At 44.9% G+C, this 19684-nt stretch overlaps 1 protein-coding gene across 1 annotated transcript in view; it reads right to left on the reverse strand.

Moving 5' to 3' along the window:
* The window catches only part of slc6a15 (solute carrier family 6 member 15), a 197154-nt gene extending 178218 nt beyond the window's left edge, over positions 1-18936 (reverse strand). Inside the window, exon 1 of the mRNA XM_080437434.1 lies at positions 18921-18936. The gene's annotated coding sequence lies outside the window, so the exon portion shown is untranslated. The remainder of the gene's footprint in view (positions 1-18920) is intronic.
* Positions 18937-19684: the final 748 nt, after the last annotated feature.

The following is a 19684-nucleotide window of genomic DNA, read 5'->3' on the forward strand; positions in this document are numbered from 1 at the left end:
ACTGCCCCCAGCCCGGGAGGTGCTACAGTTGCAGTGCTTTTGACGCCTCGTCCCCTTTTGGCCCACATAACTTCATGATGCATTGGCCAACACATGGATATACAGACACTCTCTGTGGCATCTGGAGGTTAATGATGAAACAGTGTGAGCAGTTAATCAGTTCTTCTCGTGTTCATGATAAACCCGTATTGTGGTGTTATGTTAATCTGTTCTGAAGTAATTGTCGTGAAAAGTTAATCTTTTCTTCCTTTGGCCCAGTACCAAACTTGAACTTCCGTTCATAACTTGAGATATGCTGAAAAAGACAAACAGGCAAATGGACAAACATGTGAAAAGTTACCTCCTTGGCAGAGATAATACTTTTCTATAACATCCTGTATACTGCCGGAATACCAGATCAGTTCAGATATCATTGATTGTTTTGCCTCATGTTAATTAACATTATTTATTAGACACGATCAAAATTACTATAATTAGTGCTTTGCAATTAGCCTATTATTATTAGAGCCGGTCGTCACGGGGAAAGTGTTAATCATCATTGCAAGCCCTCTGCACCACACATCAGCTGTCACATTCTCTCAGAATGCACTGCAGTCGGCGCTGCCCAATGTCCAACCATACAACATTACATGAAGGCCAAACACAGCATGCGTGATAAAGGGAGTCGCTGATATATTCTGTATAGTTTGTTTTACATGCATCGGCTATGATGCAAGTTTGATGTGTTGACATTTCAATCTGGAACAGTGGCGTTTTAGCTCTATTTTCAGGGTGCCCCTAACATTTCTGTTAGCACCTCTACTAAAATATATATTTTTCATTATTGTGATTATTATTATTTAATATCAGTTTCTTATATAATGTTTAGCTCTCTAACATTACATTTTGTGAACTTGTCTGGTTTATTGGTGGCTACATTAATGTTGGTAGTCCATACTACAGTCACTGGACACTGGAAAAGAAGTAATAGTATTTCTAATTTCACTAAGCAGTGGCACCGTCAGATGAAAACGTCAGTAACTCTCGGGTCAAATTGGGTGTTATTACTGTGACTTGAGTCTGGTAATAGTTTCAATGGTGTCTTAATTGGCCTTTAAATTCCCTGAAATTCCCTCTCGGCTCCAGTAGTTGCCATGACAGCCCTTCTGCCTTCATCTCCTGCTCTGTGGTTCTTCACCAGGTGGCTCTGGTCTTCCTCTCTTCCTCCTGCCAGTTTCATGGTGTGAATATACTCAAATAAATTACATTATTAGCTGTTCACAATGTGTCTTATTCTGATAGAATTGGGCTGTATATTTTTCCCTGTAGATGGATAATCCATTTTATTTTTCAAGAAAACAGCCAGGTTCAGGTGAGAGTAAGGTCAAAATGATGTTACCTGAATGTATTGCCCACACCAATATTAAATTAGCATAATGAATTGATATATGGATCTATATGTATACCTTCTATGTATTTATTATTATGGTTTTCTATATGGTTCAGCGACTGAAACAATGTGTTGTACATTTCCCCCAATAGCTGCTTTGCTATAACTTAATATTTGTCTTACTAAGTTCTGGTCATTATGTTGCCTCAGATTTAATTAACTCTCTAATCAGCCTGATCGCCAGAGAATTAGTATACATTGCACAGATCCAGTGCATGTCATTCCGTGCATAGTCGCCTAGAAACCCCGAAATTCCGTGCATATGTACGGTGAGTCCCACGGTGGAAAAACCCGGAAGCAGAGCAGTCCCCACAACAAAATTTACGATTCTGTGCCTATCGGTACATAACTCAAACGGCGCTGAGTAGGCACAAGGGAATGTCGCAACGTTCGGGACGGCAACTCGCTCGCTTTAGCTCGCTCGGTGGCCCCTTACGTGGCGACAATTCCCTTGAGACTGCGCGCCTCCGAAATGGTTTAGTCACAATGGGGGAGATGCGAGGCGGCTATGCACGGAATTTCGGGTTTTCCAGTTGTCTATTCACGGAATTTCAAAAACGTTCAAAGCAAACGTTTCCTCTGGCGATCGGGTTGCTCTAATACAGGTGTATGTTATTGAAATCTGTGATTGTTCAAATATTTTGTGGTGTTACTTCCTAGTAATTAATCAATTAAGTATTATTAGTGAAATTGGTTATTTATCACTTGGATGAAAACCTTTGCAAGGCACAAACTTGATATATACTGTCCTTGGTCATACAACGGTGTCTGGCACCTGGATCTGGCATCTGAAAATACGTTGCAGCATAAATTAGGCTTTAGCGGCTAAGCACCCCTAAAGGTCTAACCATAAAAACAGTCCTTACTGGAGCCTTAGCTTGCTCAAGCGTATTTGCATGTGTAACACTGGCTAGTGTAGTATGGTTCACCGAATAAAAAATCCTATGATAAATTAACTAATTAAAGATAAAAGAGTAGCTGAATACGCCTACTAAGAAGTAGGTTTAATAAACTAAAACCTTAATTAGAAAAGTAGAGGATTTAAACCCTGGTTAAAAGACCCAGGCATAAATACAGTACAAATATAATGCAGGCGCTCACATAACAATATGCTAGAATAGACCAACCAAATACCATCAACAATAAAAACAAAAGACAAAAAGGAAAGAAGGTACTGTTGAAATGGTAGGCTCTCCTTGGTCACACAGTGGTTCTTTGTCGTTCTTCCGTGAGACACTCACTATGGGAAACAGCGCCATCTGGCGATGCAACAGAGCTACACAATACGCTCCCGGGGCCCATTTATTGGGCAAGAGGGTATGTCACGTCACCGGCTGTCCCTTCCCCTTTCCGGAAGGACATATAAGGCCCGGTCGTGACGTAGTACTTCCTCTTCAGTTCCTCTGTTCGCAGATGCACTTAGGCTACACGCTTATAAAAACTGAAAACAACTTCAAAACTACTCAAATCTTCGATTTCCAGTCTTCACGAGAGAAACCAGCTCTAACCCTAAAAGCGGAGATTAGGATCAATCGCCCACGGGTTTTCTCTCGCCTCGGAAAACATCTTTACAGCTTATTTCTACCTCGTGGCGAGTTGGCTAACTAGCCACCTTTAGCTGCTAACTAGCTACCTTAGCCGCTAACTTAGCCGCTAACTAGCCACTTTAGCTGCTAGACTACAGCCACAGCTTCCGCTAGCACCTCGTTTCTTTAGGCTAACTCCCCGTATAGAGCTTTTAGCCTAGCTTACGACCGCCTCTCACGATGGCCAACGCTAGCAGCGTCTCCTCCTACGATGGCCCCCTACCATCACGGCGATGTGGACTCCCAGACTGCTCGGCCCTGATCGCCGGAGACGGCAGCAGCGGTGAGTCGCCCGCCATCACCGGCCCCTTGCGCCGCGGAGACGCTGAGGCCTTGGATGCTAGCGGCGTTAGCGGCTCTCGCAATGCGCCGCAACGGCACTCCCACCTCCCCCCCTCAACCCCAGTAGCCACGAGCGGTGGTTCTCATCGCTCGCAGCACCTTGATGGGACCCCACCACTATCTGCCACGGGCCCTGTGGATCGCAGCACTAGCCTCCCACGGAGCCGCAGAAACCAGCACCCGACCACCGCCGCTGTGAGTACTGATATTCACTACTCCCAGCTCCGCCACGGCCAGGCACCATCCGCCGTTATTGTTCCTGATGGTTCTCTTCTGGAACAACACACCAGCGGCCCTTCCCCCCCCTCTCCCCCGCCCCAAGCGGTCCTTCCAAACGGCAGGTTCCAGCCCCAGGAGGACGTTTATTACTCGGACGAGGAATATTCGGGCGGAGAGGAGGAGGAGGACGTCGAGGGGGGACTCCCGTGCTACCAGGGCTCCAGCGACAGCGTCTCGCGCAGCCCGACTCCGGAGCCACAGCGGCCCATATCGGAGCAGTGATCTCCACCAGCACCCCCCTCCCGTCCGGCTCATCTGGTCAGCTCTCTCTCCAGGGCCCCGGAGAAGCCACCGACGAGACCCCAAGCACCACGAGCTCTCCATTTCCTCCGTCTTTGAGAGGGCGGTGGCTAGGTGCAGGCAGCAGCTTCCAGTTGAGGAGATACAAGCCTCCTCCTCCGCACCCACGCCGGCGTTCCCAGGCATGGTCGCCCCAGAACCTCACCAGCCCCGGGTGGGGAAGCTGCCAGTGGCCTCTGGATCTAAATTCCCTGAGCTTGATGCTGCAGGACCTCAAACGCGAGGCGGCATCGGGCGTCTTTGAGCCCCTTTCTCCCCCCAATGCTGCCAGGTCACAACGTCGCGATGCCACCCGACCCCCTCGTGGGCGGGGTACGCGACACTGACCACCCTGTTCCTCCCAGTGTCTGACAGACCTAGAAGGAGACACAGCATTGCCAACCGCCCCACCCAGGTCTGCTAGGTCAGAGTGGGTGGGAGCGGATCCCCCCGTTGACGTTGGGGAAAAGACAGGGACCCTCACTGGACTCAGAGGACAGGCAACTCCTCTGCAACCAAGAGAAAGAGGGTATTTTTGCACATTTCTGTGAGGTCGGTACAAAATATAATGCCTGTTTTTTGTGCCAATAAATTTGTTACAAAGAACCAAACCTTGCATTATTCAAACCCTGTCGAAATAAGTCCACAATGCTAGGAAAAGGGCCGGTGCTCGGCTTTCTAAACACTGCTGGATACAACATATAATGCCTATCACTGTGTCAATATATTGTTATATAATGCTTGTCATTGTGCCAATATGTTTGTTACACTTGCGTTACCTTGCATTATTCAAACCCTGTTGAAATAAGCCCAAAAGTACTTGGAAAAGGGCCGGTGCTCGGCTTTCCAAATACTGTTGGGATACAACATAATGCCTATCACTGTGTCAATATATTGTTATATATTGCTTGTCATTGTGCCTTTATGTTTGTTACTTTTACCACACCTTGCATTATTCAAACCCTGTCTGAAATAAGCCCACAGTGCTTGGGAAAGAGCCGGTTTCTCGGCTTTCCAAACACTGCTGGGATACCAAATATAATGCCTATCATTGTATCAATATATTGTTATATAATGCTCGCCATTATGCCAATGTGTTTGCTACACTGAATTTAATAACACCAGTGCAGGTAATGAAACCAGTATCACTTCTGTCCGCCAGAGTGCGCCTTTGCACCTTGGCACAGGGGTCATGCCGGTTTTATCTCCCATCCGACGGAGGGCGCCAAAACGCCACTGTAGTAAAGGGGTTTCACAAGATGGCCGCACGGAAGGTAGGCAAGATGGCGACAACCTGTTCAGACCGGATGTTGACATCGAGAAGGCATCGCGTGCGGGGGCATGTTCTGCATGCGACGGGCGGAGCGGCGCTAACTTTGAGAGAAGAGGTTCTCTCTCTCCTAAGCAAGGGCGCAATCAGAGAGGACCAAACGTGTTTTTAACCCTCTGTGTACTGTGCCCCCCTCACCTCTGGAGGGCGACAGAACGCCTCCACCGAGGAAGAGGGAACCGACTAACAACTCTAGCTCGACAGCCAGGTCGAGACAAGAAGGTTTGTTATAGGAGCCTAAGAACTCCTCTACTAACACCTCTCTTTTCAGGCTCTACACAGGTTCGAGTTAAAACCAGGTAAGTACTTAAACTTAATTGAGAACAACACTTTTAAAAACCGAGGAGGAAACGGAGACTGACAAATGGCTAAAAAGGGTGAATATACATTTATTTCGAATTTCCCTAATACAATGAGGCCTCTGTGCCTTTAAAATACAAATAAGAAAGAAAACACAATACAATCCTAAAATAATCCTATGGCGCCAACTGACTTACTAAAATGCAATACAAAAGAGAATGGGGCTGGAATTGTGCAAATATAACAATTGTGCAAAGTAACAGAGCGCATCAATAACTTAATTGTAAGTAAAGTGCCAAATGCTGTTAAAGTGCTATAATGTGCTATAAATAATTGAAGACCATATACTGAGTACAAATGGGGGGATTTCTCTGTGGGGGGAGGACCAAGCGGTAATCTTCTGTTTCTTCTACTTCAACATCTTCATCATCATCGATCTGAAATCACAAAGACAGGGCCAGTTCATCCGTTCCCAGACAATATACTGCGAGGACTCTGACTCAGTGGGTTTACACAGCTAGTGTTGCAATAAACAGTACTTACAACGACGGCAGGTATTAACCTGCCGCTGCGTTGGTTGCGTGTGCAACACTGTAACCACCCCGTCGTCCTTGGCTCGCTCCAGGTCCCACTCCGTTCGATCACTTGGTTACTGTTGAATTCACTGCTTTTCCAGGCTCATCTCCTCCTCTGTATGCTCTGGTCTCTCGCAGGGTTCCTCGTCCACACGGCGTCTCACACTGTCTCGGTTCGTCTCAGTGGTGTGAGTACTCGCCCTTGGTCCCTCTTACCACCCCAAATGCACTGGTCTTTTCTCGGGTTCACACTCGGCTTCCTCACCAGCTCCTACACACAACCTTCCTCCTCGCTGTCTCCTTTTTGAATGAGCGCGGCTCTAGTTCATGTCCTGCTCACCGCGCCCTCCTCGCTCTCGATTGGCCACCGGTGACGTCGCCTACTAGGGGATTGGGCAGTGGGGACCACGCCCGAGTGGCTGTCATTGTCTCAGCTGTTAGCTGTCATTTCCACTCAGACTGCTGCTAAGTGGCTTGGGGACCAGGGGAAAACATTGTCCAACAATAAACGAATACATTAAGACATCATAATACAGGCTTTAAAAGGGGTTAAGAGATGAAAACATTCGTAAATAGATAACATAAAAATAAAAATAATAAGAATACCCCGTTTTCCCCCCTGTCACATATTGTTCTCCCATGTTTCACTTAGCGGCTAACTGCCCTCACTCGCAACGACACATAGCAGTGTGGTTTCTCTAAGTGCAGCGCATAGCCAGCCCCGCTGAGGCAACACCGCGGTGGCCTCCTACCACCGCTACCGTTCCACGACCTCTAACGGGCACCGTGCGTGCAGACCCGCTGGATCACGTGATGAGGTCACCGATCCCCTTGGAAATGGATTTCAACGTCTCCTCGCTCATGGTGAGTCAGCCTTTGACTAGCTTGGATAGCTACTATGCTAGCATAGCCCCCAGTCAGGCTACTGTTGTTTCACTTAGTGGCTAACTAGCCTCACTCACAACAACACAGTGTTGCTTATTACAGCAGGTACGTCAGTGTTACACTGTGTTTGTAATGGTCAGGCTCAGTACAGCAGTAACACAAAGTGGTTGTACTGGTCAGCTCCCCTGGACAACAACAACACACTGCGGTTGCACTGTTGTGGTTTTCCACGTGCCTTTTACATACCTCCTATGTCGGACACAATGTTGTTTCTCTCATGCGGAGAGGTAATGCAGCCATGTCTCTGGGAGAGAGGGTCTCTCTCTACTGAGCAAGGGCGCTATCAGAAAACTATATACGAAGCGGAACCGACTGGTTTTTCTTCGAAATATTTTCTGGTCAAAAAAGAAGGGGGGAGGATATGCGACCCATTCTGGATTAAGGGGTCTCAACAAGTCTCTTACGAAATTCAAGTTTCGTATGCTGACGACCGTGGCGCTCCTGCGCACGGTTTGGCAGGGGGACAGGTGGACCAACATAGACCTGAGGGACGCTTACTGTTGGGGTTTCACTGTCAATTTCCAAAGGAGCGTTTTGGTTCCGTCTCGGCAGACCTCCCTTATAGGGATCTCACTGGACTCGACCACGCTCGCAGCACGTCTGTCCCAGGAGAGGATAGACGGCTTCCTGTCCTGTGTGAGGTCTTTCCGCGTAGGAAAGAAAGTCACTTACAGGCTGTGCATGCAGGTGGCGGGTCTCATGGCTTCGGCCATACACCTGATCCGCCTAAGTAGGCTATTTTGAGACCTTTTCAAAGGTGGATGCGGGCTCTCAGGATCCCGCCTACCATGGAACCTCGACAAGGTCTGGTGTCTCCACTTTGCATGGATTCACTTTCACTCAGGCTGTGGTCACGCGCACTTTCTCTGTCAGAGGGTGTCAGTATAAGTACTGTGATCTCACGGAGGGTCATCGCGACGGACGCCAGCCTCATAGGCTGGGGTGCCGTCCACGAGGGCCACGCGGCCAGGGGGGTGTGGGACCTCAGTCTACAGTCGGCCCACACCAACTACCTGGAGCTGATGGCAGTGTTTCTCGCACTCAGACACCTTGAGGCTCGTATCAGCGGTTGACTTGTCCTGATCAGGACAGACAACACTACGACCATGTGTTATGTCAACAAACAGGGAGGCTTGGGCCCCCGAGTGTTAGACAGACTAGCATGCGAGCTGACGACGTTGTGCGACTCAAGCCTCGCATCGATTTGTGCGGCTCATGTTCCGGGCCTCCTGAACAGCGGAACGGATCTGCTGTTGGGCCAGGTTTGGCCGACCACAGGTCGATTTGTCTGCGCTGTTGGTGGCGCCGGCTTTGGCCGTGTGGAGATCAGAGGTGACTCCTCTCCTCTATGCCAGGCCATGGCCTCTCCCTCCGATCACGGACCGGCTGCGGTAGGCAGGGAACGAGATCGACCGCCCCGGGACCTAGACCGGTGGGTCTGGCCCCTGAGAGGACTGCCTTAGACTCGTGTGGCTTGCCTCCTGATGTGGTGGATACCATTCAGGGGGGGGCGGCGCCAGCCGAGCTAGGCCGCCTACAAGGCCTCTGCTCCCAGCTGGGGATCTGGCAGTGGTGCTGGGTGCACTCTGCTGCTTTCCCTTTGGGCCTTTCAAGGCTGCGGGCCTTTCAAGGCTGCGGACCGTCTTAAGACGGTCCTCTTGGTGGCCCTGTCTACGGCTAAAAGAGTTAGTGACCTACACGCACTCCCGGTGAGTTCGGAGTGCTGGAGATTCTCTAATAACGACAGGAGGTTTCTTTTGAAACCGAACCTGGCGTTTGTTACCAAGACCAGGGTGGTGGCACCGGCTCCGGTTGAGTTGGTGGCTTTCCATCTACCTCCTTTCGCATCGGCGGAGGGTAAGCGGTTGCGCTGTCTCTGCCCAGTGAGGGCTTTAAAGCTCTATTGTCAGAAGACGGCGGCCAGCAGGTCGTCTACGCAAATCTTTGTCTCCTGTGGCCGCGGTAACCAGAGGAAAGTGATCGCCAGAGCGACGCTCTCCAGGTGGATCGTTGAGGCTGTAAGGCTCGCCTATACTGGTGGTGGAGCCCCAGTACCTAAATGGACTGCGGGCTCACTCTACTGGAGGGGTGGCTCCATCCTGGGCCCTCTCTAGGGGGCTTCGGGTCAGGAGATTTGCAGTCTACTGTAGTAATATATAGTAGTAGTAATAAATAGTGTAGTTCCAGACTATATAGCATTCGGAGATTGTATAATAGTTGTGTGGCTACGCGAGACTATCTCACGTAGAACTCTGGAGCCCCCTCCTTCTCCGCTGCAAACAAACACACTTATAGCCTACTGTATGAGTTTCTATGTATTCACGACGCCACCTGGAAATAAAATAATGCACGGCCAGTACTGGACCACCCCCTTCTGCTGCCGCTTCGCAGCTCTCTGCAATACGGCCCTCGTTGGGGATACTTACTCAACAGGTAGAGTTTCTGTTACTCTTCCGCTGCCGGACAGCTTGTGCAGACACACACATGCACTATCTCTCCACCTGCCTGGCAGAGATACAAAAGTTGAATTTTCTAGACCAGAGAAAATATTGAGGGGGAAAAAAATGACCAGACTAGAATATTATGCCTTAGACTTAGACACACTTTTTGTGACAACAACAAATGATACCATGCAGTGACACATCAACTGTGCGTTCCTAAGTCATCAATTGCAGTTTCTCAAGTCACACTATAGTGACAAAGAAGACCCTGTATAGACTTTCAAGTGGCTCAATGGACAGCATCTGGCACACCACAACAATTCCAGGCCAATGGGTTTATTTCCCTCTTGGACCACCCATGCCTAAAACTGTACACAATCACAGCACTGTGTAAGGTGCATTCAATAGAAGCATCCTCCATATGGCCTCCATTAAACGACGTGGGGTTTTATTAGCGCCTCACCTTGTGCAAGTTATTGAAGTCCACGCCAGCTTAGAACGTGAAATATAAACACTGCCATTGTTTCTCCTTCAAGAGTCACGGCTGGTTTATCTGTGTCTCACTCTGACAGATTTATAGGGCTCTTTTATGAACCTCTTGGAAATCAGTCAGTAGCTTTTAAAAGCTGATGCCAGCAAGAGAGAGAGAGAGAGAGAGCAAGAGAGAGAGAGAGAGGGAGAGCAAGACAGAGAGAGCAAGAGAGAGAGAGAATGGGGGGCGGGGGACTTGGAGGTGTTCAGGGCTCATTTCAGAATCCTGTGGCGGGAGTTATTATTTCCATGACATTTCACCTTCAACTGGCCCCAGACGAGCTGCCTGGGGCCAGAGAGAGGACCGTAGCCAGCCCCTACCAAAGGGGTACTTAGATCCGCAACGCTAGGAAATGCAGAGCCTAGAGGCAGCTTAGGAAAGTAATAATCCGTCAGTTACGGAACTCACAGGTTCAATCTCCACAACGGTCATGGAGGGCAGGAAACTGAACCCTATACCTGCTCACGTGTCTTAAGGCGATGTAGTAACACTGTGAGATGAATAGCTAAAATAGGCAAAGAATAATGTACCACTCTACTCCTATGACTGACAACTTATTGAATGATAAACTGCAACCGAACTCCCCCCCCCCTCCCCCTCATAATGGACATACTCTATTAGAGTATTATACAGCATTGATAATGGAACTCTCCAATGATTAAGCTGGTATCCCAGCATAACATCTGGCATCATCATAATCCCAGTATCGGATGACTTCTTTTAGTCAGGGGAAAGAGTAAAAAGAAGTAGGGGTTCAGACAATGGTTGAAACATGCATGTAGTACATTAGTACATGACACAGAAATTATGCCTTATTTATATTTGGTTGTGTGGCGTGTCCTGCAAAACAGGCCCGGCCTTTTTAAAATATATTTATTTTTACCGACTGCAGCTGAAGTCCTTGTCATGTCGTAACGCAGGCCCCCCGTGACGCCGGGCCTGCTGCACACACACCTGGGCAGTTTACATTGCACATGTTTTCTATGGTGCTTACTATGGTGCTCACCTGTTGTCTATATGGTGCTTATTATGGTGCTTACCTGTTTTCTATGGTGCTTAGTATGGTACGGTACTTACCTGTCTTCTGAGCTTCCTATGGTGCTACCCTGTCTTATATGGTGCTTACCATGGTGCTTCCTTGTCATCTATGATGCTTCTCTGTCTTCTATGGTGCTTCCCTGTCTTCTATGGTGCTTCCTATGGTGCTTCCCTGTCTTCTATGGTATGATGCTTCCTATGGTGCTTACCTGTTTTCTATGGTGCTTACTATGGTGCTTACCTGTTTTCTATGGTGCTTACTATGGTGCTTACCTGTCTTATATGGTGCTTACCTGTTTTCTATGATGCTTACCTGTCTTCTATGGTGCTTACTTGTTTTCTATGGTGCTTCCTATGGTGCTTACCTGTCTTCTATGGTGATTACCTGTTTTCTATGGTGCTTACTATGGTGCTTACCAGTTTTTTATGGTGCTTTCTATGGTGCTTACCTGTCTTCTATGGTGCTTAGCCTACCTGTTTTCTATGGTGCTTCCTATGGTGCTTCCCGGTCTGTCATCTATGGTGCCCATGGTGCTTCCATGTCTTCTATTGTGCTTCCTTACGTGTTATCTACGGTGCTTACTATGATGCTTCCCTGTCTTCTATGGTGCTTCCTATGGTGCTTACGTGTTATCTATGGTGCTTATTATGGTGCCTACTATGGTAGGCCTTCTTACCTGTTTTCTATGGAGCTCTACAAGCTCACAATGCTTAACGCTGCGACGCGTTGTGAGCTTGTGTATTGCCTATTTTCGGTGTGCAACACCCACGCACAGCTAAGTGTAAGTCAGGTTTTACAATTAACACCTTTAATGTCTCGACACGCTGAGAATTACCGTGTAATCACGGCAAGTGTTTCCTCCCTTGTCTTTACCCCTCTGCCAACAATTACACAAATTACAACAAACGCTTTGCATAATGCACAGCTGTGTGCTCTAATAAGCCAAATATCTTTCTCCCTTTATTAGTGTGACTGTTACTGTGGTTCCGCCCTAAATCTCTCCGTCAACCTGAACTGCTATTTGCAAAAATAAGTCCTCTATTTTATAAAGCAGTGGACTATTTAAGCCATTAAGACCGGGAACGCATCTGGGTGTCACTTTAAGATATCTTTGGCTATTCAAAAATTGCAGATCTACAAGCTCATAGCACCGAGTGCCGCGCTATGAGCTTGTAGATCTGCTATTTTATTTTTTTATCGTAAAAATGTGTGTCTTTGAATATGTCTACTTTTTAAAGCGAACATTTTTAACTCTGTTACAACTTCTGGGGGTCCCTGGAACAAAATATTTTGAGATGGGGGTCCACGGCCAAATACATTTTTGAGAACCACTGATATTATAGCAACATGCAACATTTGTAGAATCCCCAAAGATCTGAGTTACAAATGTTCGCTTTAAAAAATATATATATTCAAAGGCATCGGTGCCGTGCTATGAGCTTGTAGATCTGCTATTTTTTAATAGCCCAAAGAAATCCTAAAATGACACACAGATGCGTTCCTGGTCTGAATTGGTTAATCTCTGTAAAATCTACCATAATTGTTGACTGTTGTTGACTGAGTAATGCCCACTTCTTCACCCCTGAGGTCTCTCGGTGAGTCATGGACTGGATCTGCTGATGCCCACACAAGTCAAGATTTTCATTGAATACATGCAGCGTCATTCTATAAGCAATTATACTGGGATGACTGCCTCCATCAACAGTCGCTCCCATCTCTGGTCCTTTGGGAGGTACTGTTGGTTTTCTATTATACCATAATGTTTACTTAATCATTATCACTCAGATGACCTAATAAGGCATTAGTTAGACATAGAAGGCCAGATGAATGCAGTTAACCGCCTGGCAGGATAAGAGGATTTGAGAACCACGTATATATGCACCATGACCAAGCAGGTAGTCACAGTGGAAGTCAATATTCATAAATACTTGCTTGCACCATCTTTTGTGTCCAAATGGATGTTCTTGTTGATTTACCGAATAAACACATTAAGGCCTGAGTTCGATTCTTAAAATGTTTTCTAAAGAATTTTTTGAAAAAAATATAAAATATATTTTTTCACGATTTAAAAAAAATAGCAAATCTACATGCTCGTAGCATGGCACTCGGTGCCGCGCTATGAGCTTGTAGATCTGCTATTTTTGAATAGCCAAAGAAATCTAAAATGACACAGATGCGTTCCAGGTCTTAATGGGTTAAATAATGAACATTATGCCTTCTTTGCTGGTGAAGACGAATTTGATATACTGGTATACAATATATTTCTGTTAAGTCTTGACAACACACTTTAGACAAACCAGGCTTTTATCTTCAGTCTTGAGTTGTTTAAACTTTCCAAATTCCTCATCATCTGTTCGGAAATGTAGGTCAAGTGGGGTTGCATTCAGCAGTTGGCAGTGATTGTTATTGTTTGTTGTGATTGAGTGGGTTCCAAATCTAAATGTCATATAATGTGAGTGACTTGGCACAGGACTATGTTCTATTAGCTGGGGAACACGCTGATATCTTTGTCTGTTGTCCAGGGTTAGCAGGGCCTCTTCCAGTGGCATTTGTGGATGACTCCCAGTGAGCTGAGACAGCCTATGGGGGAAAAAAACAGAAGCCAATAGAAGCAATTTGCCAGCAGGGCCACATTTAAGGATTGTAAATGGTCTGCAAAGCATTTCTATAGCGCCTTTTATTGAAGCGCTTTACAATGTGCATTGCATTCATCCATTCACTGAGCTCGTCAGGAGCAGTTAGGGGTTCCATGTCTTGCTCAAGGACACTTCGTAATGCAGCCAGTGGGAGCTGAGGATCGAAGCAGTACGAGTACAGCCTTCTGATTCCTAGATGACCGCTCTACCTCCTGAGTCACTGCCGCCGGAGGTGAGCCAATGGATGGGATTTAAAGGGATAGTTCACCCTTTTTTTCTATCGATTAGTCACCCCATGGAGACTTGAATTCATGGATATTTTTAAGCCAATAATTTCATGACCAGCAGTGGTTCCGGTAGGAGACACAAAAAGTCTGCTTTGTGTCTATACAGGAACCGCTGTCTACCGGTCCGCTGGTCATCAAATTATTGTCTTAGGAATGCGACAAAAACAAAACAATATCCTTGAATTCAAGTCTTCATGGGGTGAATAATTGATAGAATTGTTTTTTTTACTATCCTTTTAATCAGGTTACATCTTTAACCTGACAGAAGACATTTTACTGAAGGTTGGCATGTTGATACGGTGTTGATTTGTACATGCAGTACTGTGGGCTGCATCCCTATAATTACCATATATAATGGAAGTCTATCCTAGCTTGACTGCACTTGAATCATGGGTTGTTACAAAGGCAAGCTGATGGAAGAATGATACTGAATGAGGGTTGACTGGCACCATACAATATACATATTAACTCCTGGGTAAAAAAAAGTGACAGCTTACATCTATATGCTATAACACAGCGACTATTAAAACCATGTATCTCCAAATTACTTTGACAAACAGTTTTGACAGTAGTAGAATTAATTTAGAATGAGATTCTATGGTTCCTATAATGCCATATTCTACCCCATTACCTTAGCTCTTAAATCCGTTATCCCATCATCATAATACTACTGCTGTTGTACTTCACTGTTACACAATGTTTATCCGACATCCCGTCATACTCACAAATGTTGTACTTCCCCTTTACACAATGTTTATTCGATATCCCGTCATAATACTTACTATAGTTGTACTTCCCCTTCACACAGTGTTAGGAGGATCACAAAGGGCGGGTTAGGGTTAGTATGGCTCTACTACTTAGTAGTAGTTGCTTGTACAACTGAATGAAAGTTTATTCTACTTTACACATAATGAGTTGCTCAGGAAGAGAGTTTCAGCTCTGAAACGTCATCTGAAATGTCAAGGCAAATCTACCATGAAGGTGCAACATAGCCTCTCTATTATGAGCAGTCTTATCTTTTATAGTCCCATGATGACTGTCATATAAAATAAAATGTCTGTCAGGACGTGTGATTTTCATAAAATACGATAAATAACCTTGATACATTATCACAGGTTCAAACCCTGCAACAATTGTTATGTCTATCCCTTTTGAACTGCCCTTAAGCAATACACTCATGCCCTACCTGCTAAAGGTTAACACCCCATTATAACTACTCTAACAGAACAAGTTTGTAATGACATCATGTCTAAACTATGGTGAGTAAAGTGTTCTATAATATTGCTTAAATTGATGTTGTAGTTTGGTAGAACCTTGGGTTGTATAGCTCAGTGGTTCTCAAAGTGGAGTCTGGGGACCCCCAGGGGTCCCTGATGGGGTTCCAGAGGGTCTCCAGCAAAATTTGTTAATATAACATCACAGTCAGTTTAACCACGTAAACCCTATTTTATACTTCGGATATACGAAAATAGCCGATCTATAGGTCTGCAGTTTTTTTCAGCATTTAGAAAAAATATTGTTTAATTTCGTTTTTGGGCGAAATTTTATATGGGGGTCCGTCGCCAAATACATATCAATTTGGGGGTCCTTAAAAGGTTTGAGAACCACTCGTATAGCTACCTAATTATACAACCCAATGTTCCCATGGATAATCAGCTCTAATCAGACTCATCTCTCAGGAAAAATATTCAAGTAACATTATTTGTTTGTGCCTCAACCAGGAAAGGAATTTCATGGAGGCTATGAAGGCCATGGCCGCCGACGCCGTTGCCTCTCATTTTGGCCTTATGCCCTTCAAAAAATGATATGCATTAAGGCCACAGTGGCCTTGATGCCCGTCCTCACTGCCCCAGTATGCCAGCTGATTTAACAGTTTTTTTCCTTTGCTTCTTTTCTATCAAATTGGTGTCTTGTTGCCTGGTAAGTACTATAGTAAGTACCATAGATAATAGGTAAGTACCATAGATAATAGGTAAGTGCCATAGTAAGTACAATAGATAATCGTTTTTAGACACCACTAAAGTGTTTTGTTGAGATTCTGAATTCTGAAATAATGAAAAGCTGTATTTATTTATTTATTTTGCTGATAGTTATGCTGTGTATTTGAAATAAAATCATTCTTAACCCTTCAATTCAATTTAAAAAAATGTTTTTGTCCTTCCTGCCCTGGCTTTTAGCCCTTTGTGCACTCGAAAGGTTGACAACACCATAGGCCAAGTGGCCGTGCCCCTAAAAGGATGAAATTCCAGGCCTGACCTCAACTGTGCTTTTTAATCGGATTAAGTCAATTATTTTGGAGAGGTTCACTAAGTGCTTACGCACCATTAGTATGAGCATAGAACATAATTCAGTACAGAAATTGAGACCCTGGAATAAAGCCAATCAAGTGTTGGCGTCGTTTTCCTCAGGTAGCCTATTCTATAACTATGATTTTGTTAAGTGAACCTACTGCACCGTCTTTGTACAGATTGAGAGCACGCCTCTGTGGGTTTGATTACTGGTTTATTTGCCCGCGGAACCACTGCAATGAGCTGAGCTATTGCACCTGAGATAAGATGTCAAGAAGACTATTGCTGTGGTGGAGAGGTCATGGGGGTGGTGAGAAAAAAAGAGACACCTCACCACGACTGACAGCAGCCATTGTGCGTGTGATTTGCTGTCAGTAGAGTGCCAATTAGAGGTGGTTTTTACTCCAGATGAGGAATGAACTAGAAAAAGTGCTCCTCGGAGCACAGGTCTCCGCCAGGTCAGGTAGGTCATTGTGGCCACCTGGTGGCGCTATAATAGGCCAATGTGAAAAGGGTGCCATTTCTTCCTCGGGCTAGTGGGAATGTGCGTGCATTCATGATTTGAGGCATTTTGTTGCAAAAATGTGTTTTGGTAAATTAGACCTGCTGGTGGCGCTATAACAGGCCAATGTGAAAAGGGTGCCATTTCCTCCTCGGCCTAGTGGGAATGTGCGTGCACGTTTTCACGGAAATCACACGCTCTGTTCATGATTTGAGACATTTTGTTCAAAACGGACCAATCCTGCAAACTTTGGAAGCCAACCTTAGCCAATCAGGATGGAATATGAAATATCGGACAGATCCGTCTTGATCACATGACTATAGAGATACTGTGTACCGATTTGCGTGATGTTTGGATAAAATCTGTAGGAGTAAATGGGTTTTGCACAAATCGGCCTCCTGGTGGCGCTATAACAGGCCCATGTGAACATTTTGGGGCAGAGGTTCTGAATTGGCATCCAGGGAGTGTGTGTGCACAGTTTCGCAGCGACCGGGCCAACGGTGCCGGAGATTAGCTGCTAACACACGGACAGGACAGGACACACGGACGGACGGACGGACGGACGGACGGACAGGGGGTAAAACATACTCTCTCGCCATGCCTTTCGGCCTGGCAGAGACAATAAGATGTGAATCTCACATTTTTTTTCTCAAGTAAAAGTATCAATACTGCAATGTAGAAGTACTCCGTTACAAGTAAAAGTCCAGGATTCAAAATGTACTTGTACAATAGTATTGATATCAAAATGTACTTAAAGTACCAAAAGTAAAAGTAGTAAAATGTTTAAAAATATCGCGACGTGTTGTGAGCTTGTAGATCTGCTATTTTCAAATAAGTGGTTAATGAATGTTTTATAATATAATTTATATATTTTTTATACATTTATATCTGCAAAGTAACTAGTAACTAAAGTTTTCAAATAATCGTAGTGGAGTAAAAGTACAACATTTGCCTCTGAGATGTTGTGGAGTAGAAGTAAAAGTACTGAAGTAAAATACAAATACCACAAACTTTTACTTAAGTACAGTACTTGAGTAAATGTACTTAGTTACTTTCCACCACTGCTCCAGAGTATGAGGCATGACGTTGTGAAGAACTCTTGTGGAGTGCTCAGTCATGGGTATATGATGATGGGTTTATTTTGAGTGGAAAAGCCAGACAAATCAATTTAAGATGCCGGTGGCAGCTTTCAAATTAATTTCATGCGGCTGAAACATCTGCATCCTTGTAGAATGTTAGTGAGAAGCTTTTCACCTAATCTGTGAGGGTGATGTGAAAAGCATTCAGCCAGGCAAATCAATTATGTGCAAAATTCTCATTCACAATGACCACCTGGCAAGACCTCAATAGCGATGCAGAGTGTCTGCCAGTTTGTGATTTGGTTGGATGTGTTATTGAAGTTCATTGTTGTTAGTCAGTCACATTTCACAAGCATCCATTGTTGATGGAGGTATGACAAGAGGTTGACATGAACATCTGGGAAAACAAAACTTAGGACCCACACCTTTCTCAGCTTGTTGTCCTGGGAGAGCTCTGTTATTATTTTCATCTCCTATATGTCACAGCAGCATAAATGCTCATAATGGTTATTTAAGATTTAAGAAGAAGCAAATGAGCATATGATGCACTAGCCCAAACAGAATATTGATTTAGACTATGTGTAAAGCACTGCCAATTACCCTTGAGTTTGAAGTTGATATATTACTGTAATCCTCATGTATGCAACATACAGTATATTACTCAGATACTGTATCCATAACTACTCCAAACAAGGCTGTTGCCCTGTGTGGTTGTTTGTGGATGGATGAGATTTCCTTGTTAATGAGCCCATACCTATAGCTGACAGCATATTTAGTGTCAATAAATCATTCAAAGGTAATTTACCCAGAGGGACTCAAATATAGGTATCAAGAAAACCTATTCCCTCATGTGGTTTTTAGATGAGGGTAGTAGAGAGCGCTGTCAATTAGGTTTAGAAGTGATTATTATGAACTCATAATAACAGTTCATAATGTAATAACGGCTCATATTGTTGAGAAAAGTGTTACATCGTATTAGTATCAGGTCAGAATCATGGTAAGTATCATGTCAGTATCATGGTGACTGTATGGTCCTTTCTGTTCTCCAGACCTGGAATATCTATCGCTCCTGTCATTCTGGATTTTCACGGCTATTGTTGTGATAGCTGTGTACATCTGTTACTCAAGAAACTCTATAATAGTTTTACACTTGTTTCAAGGTTATTAACACCAACCTCCCGGATAGACTTCCAACATAAGTTTTTCCAGAAAACTGTTAGGATTTAGAGGACATTTTTAGAATACTGTTCATTTAGACACTTCAGCTCAGAAATAACCAGACCATTAATTATCCATTTACCATTTATTAACCATTACCATATTAACCATATATGCAATGATATTGCATTCAAGTTTGGCGGTGTGACTCTGCTCTTGTGATATTAAAGATTCCCTGTGCAAATATGTCACAGATCTTCAATCTCAAAACCCCCAGAGCATAGCATAAATACAGTTTTACATAAACATTGAACCTTCAATGCCTAATTAAACTACCACATATCATAGTACAATCCATAGAACCACAGTACAATACACAGAATCATAGTACAATCCATAGAACCACAGTACAATACACAAAATCATAGTATAATCCAATAGAACCACAGTACAATACACAGAATCAACCTATAACAATATGAACTAAATGCCACAGGGAGGAGGCCGGGGAGGTGGAGGGAATTTGAAAACCTACAGCTGAACAACCTGAAATGACAGCTAAGCATGTAGAACTAGAAAAAGTGCTCCTCGGAGCACAGGTCTCCGCCAGGTCAGGTAGGTTATTGTGGCCTCCTGGTGGCGCTATAAAAGCCAATG

Source organism: Gymnoscopelus braueri, assembly GCF_963280865.1.
Source record: "Gymnoscopelus braueri genome assembly, chromosome: 9".
Lineage (NCBI taxonomy): Eukaryota > Metazoa > Chordata > Actinopteri > Myctophiformes > Myctophidae > Gymnoscopelus > Gymnoscopelus braueri.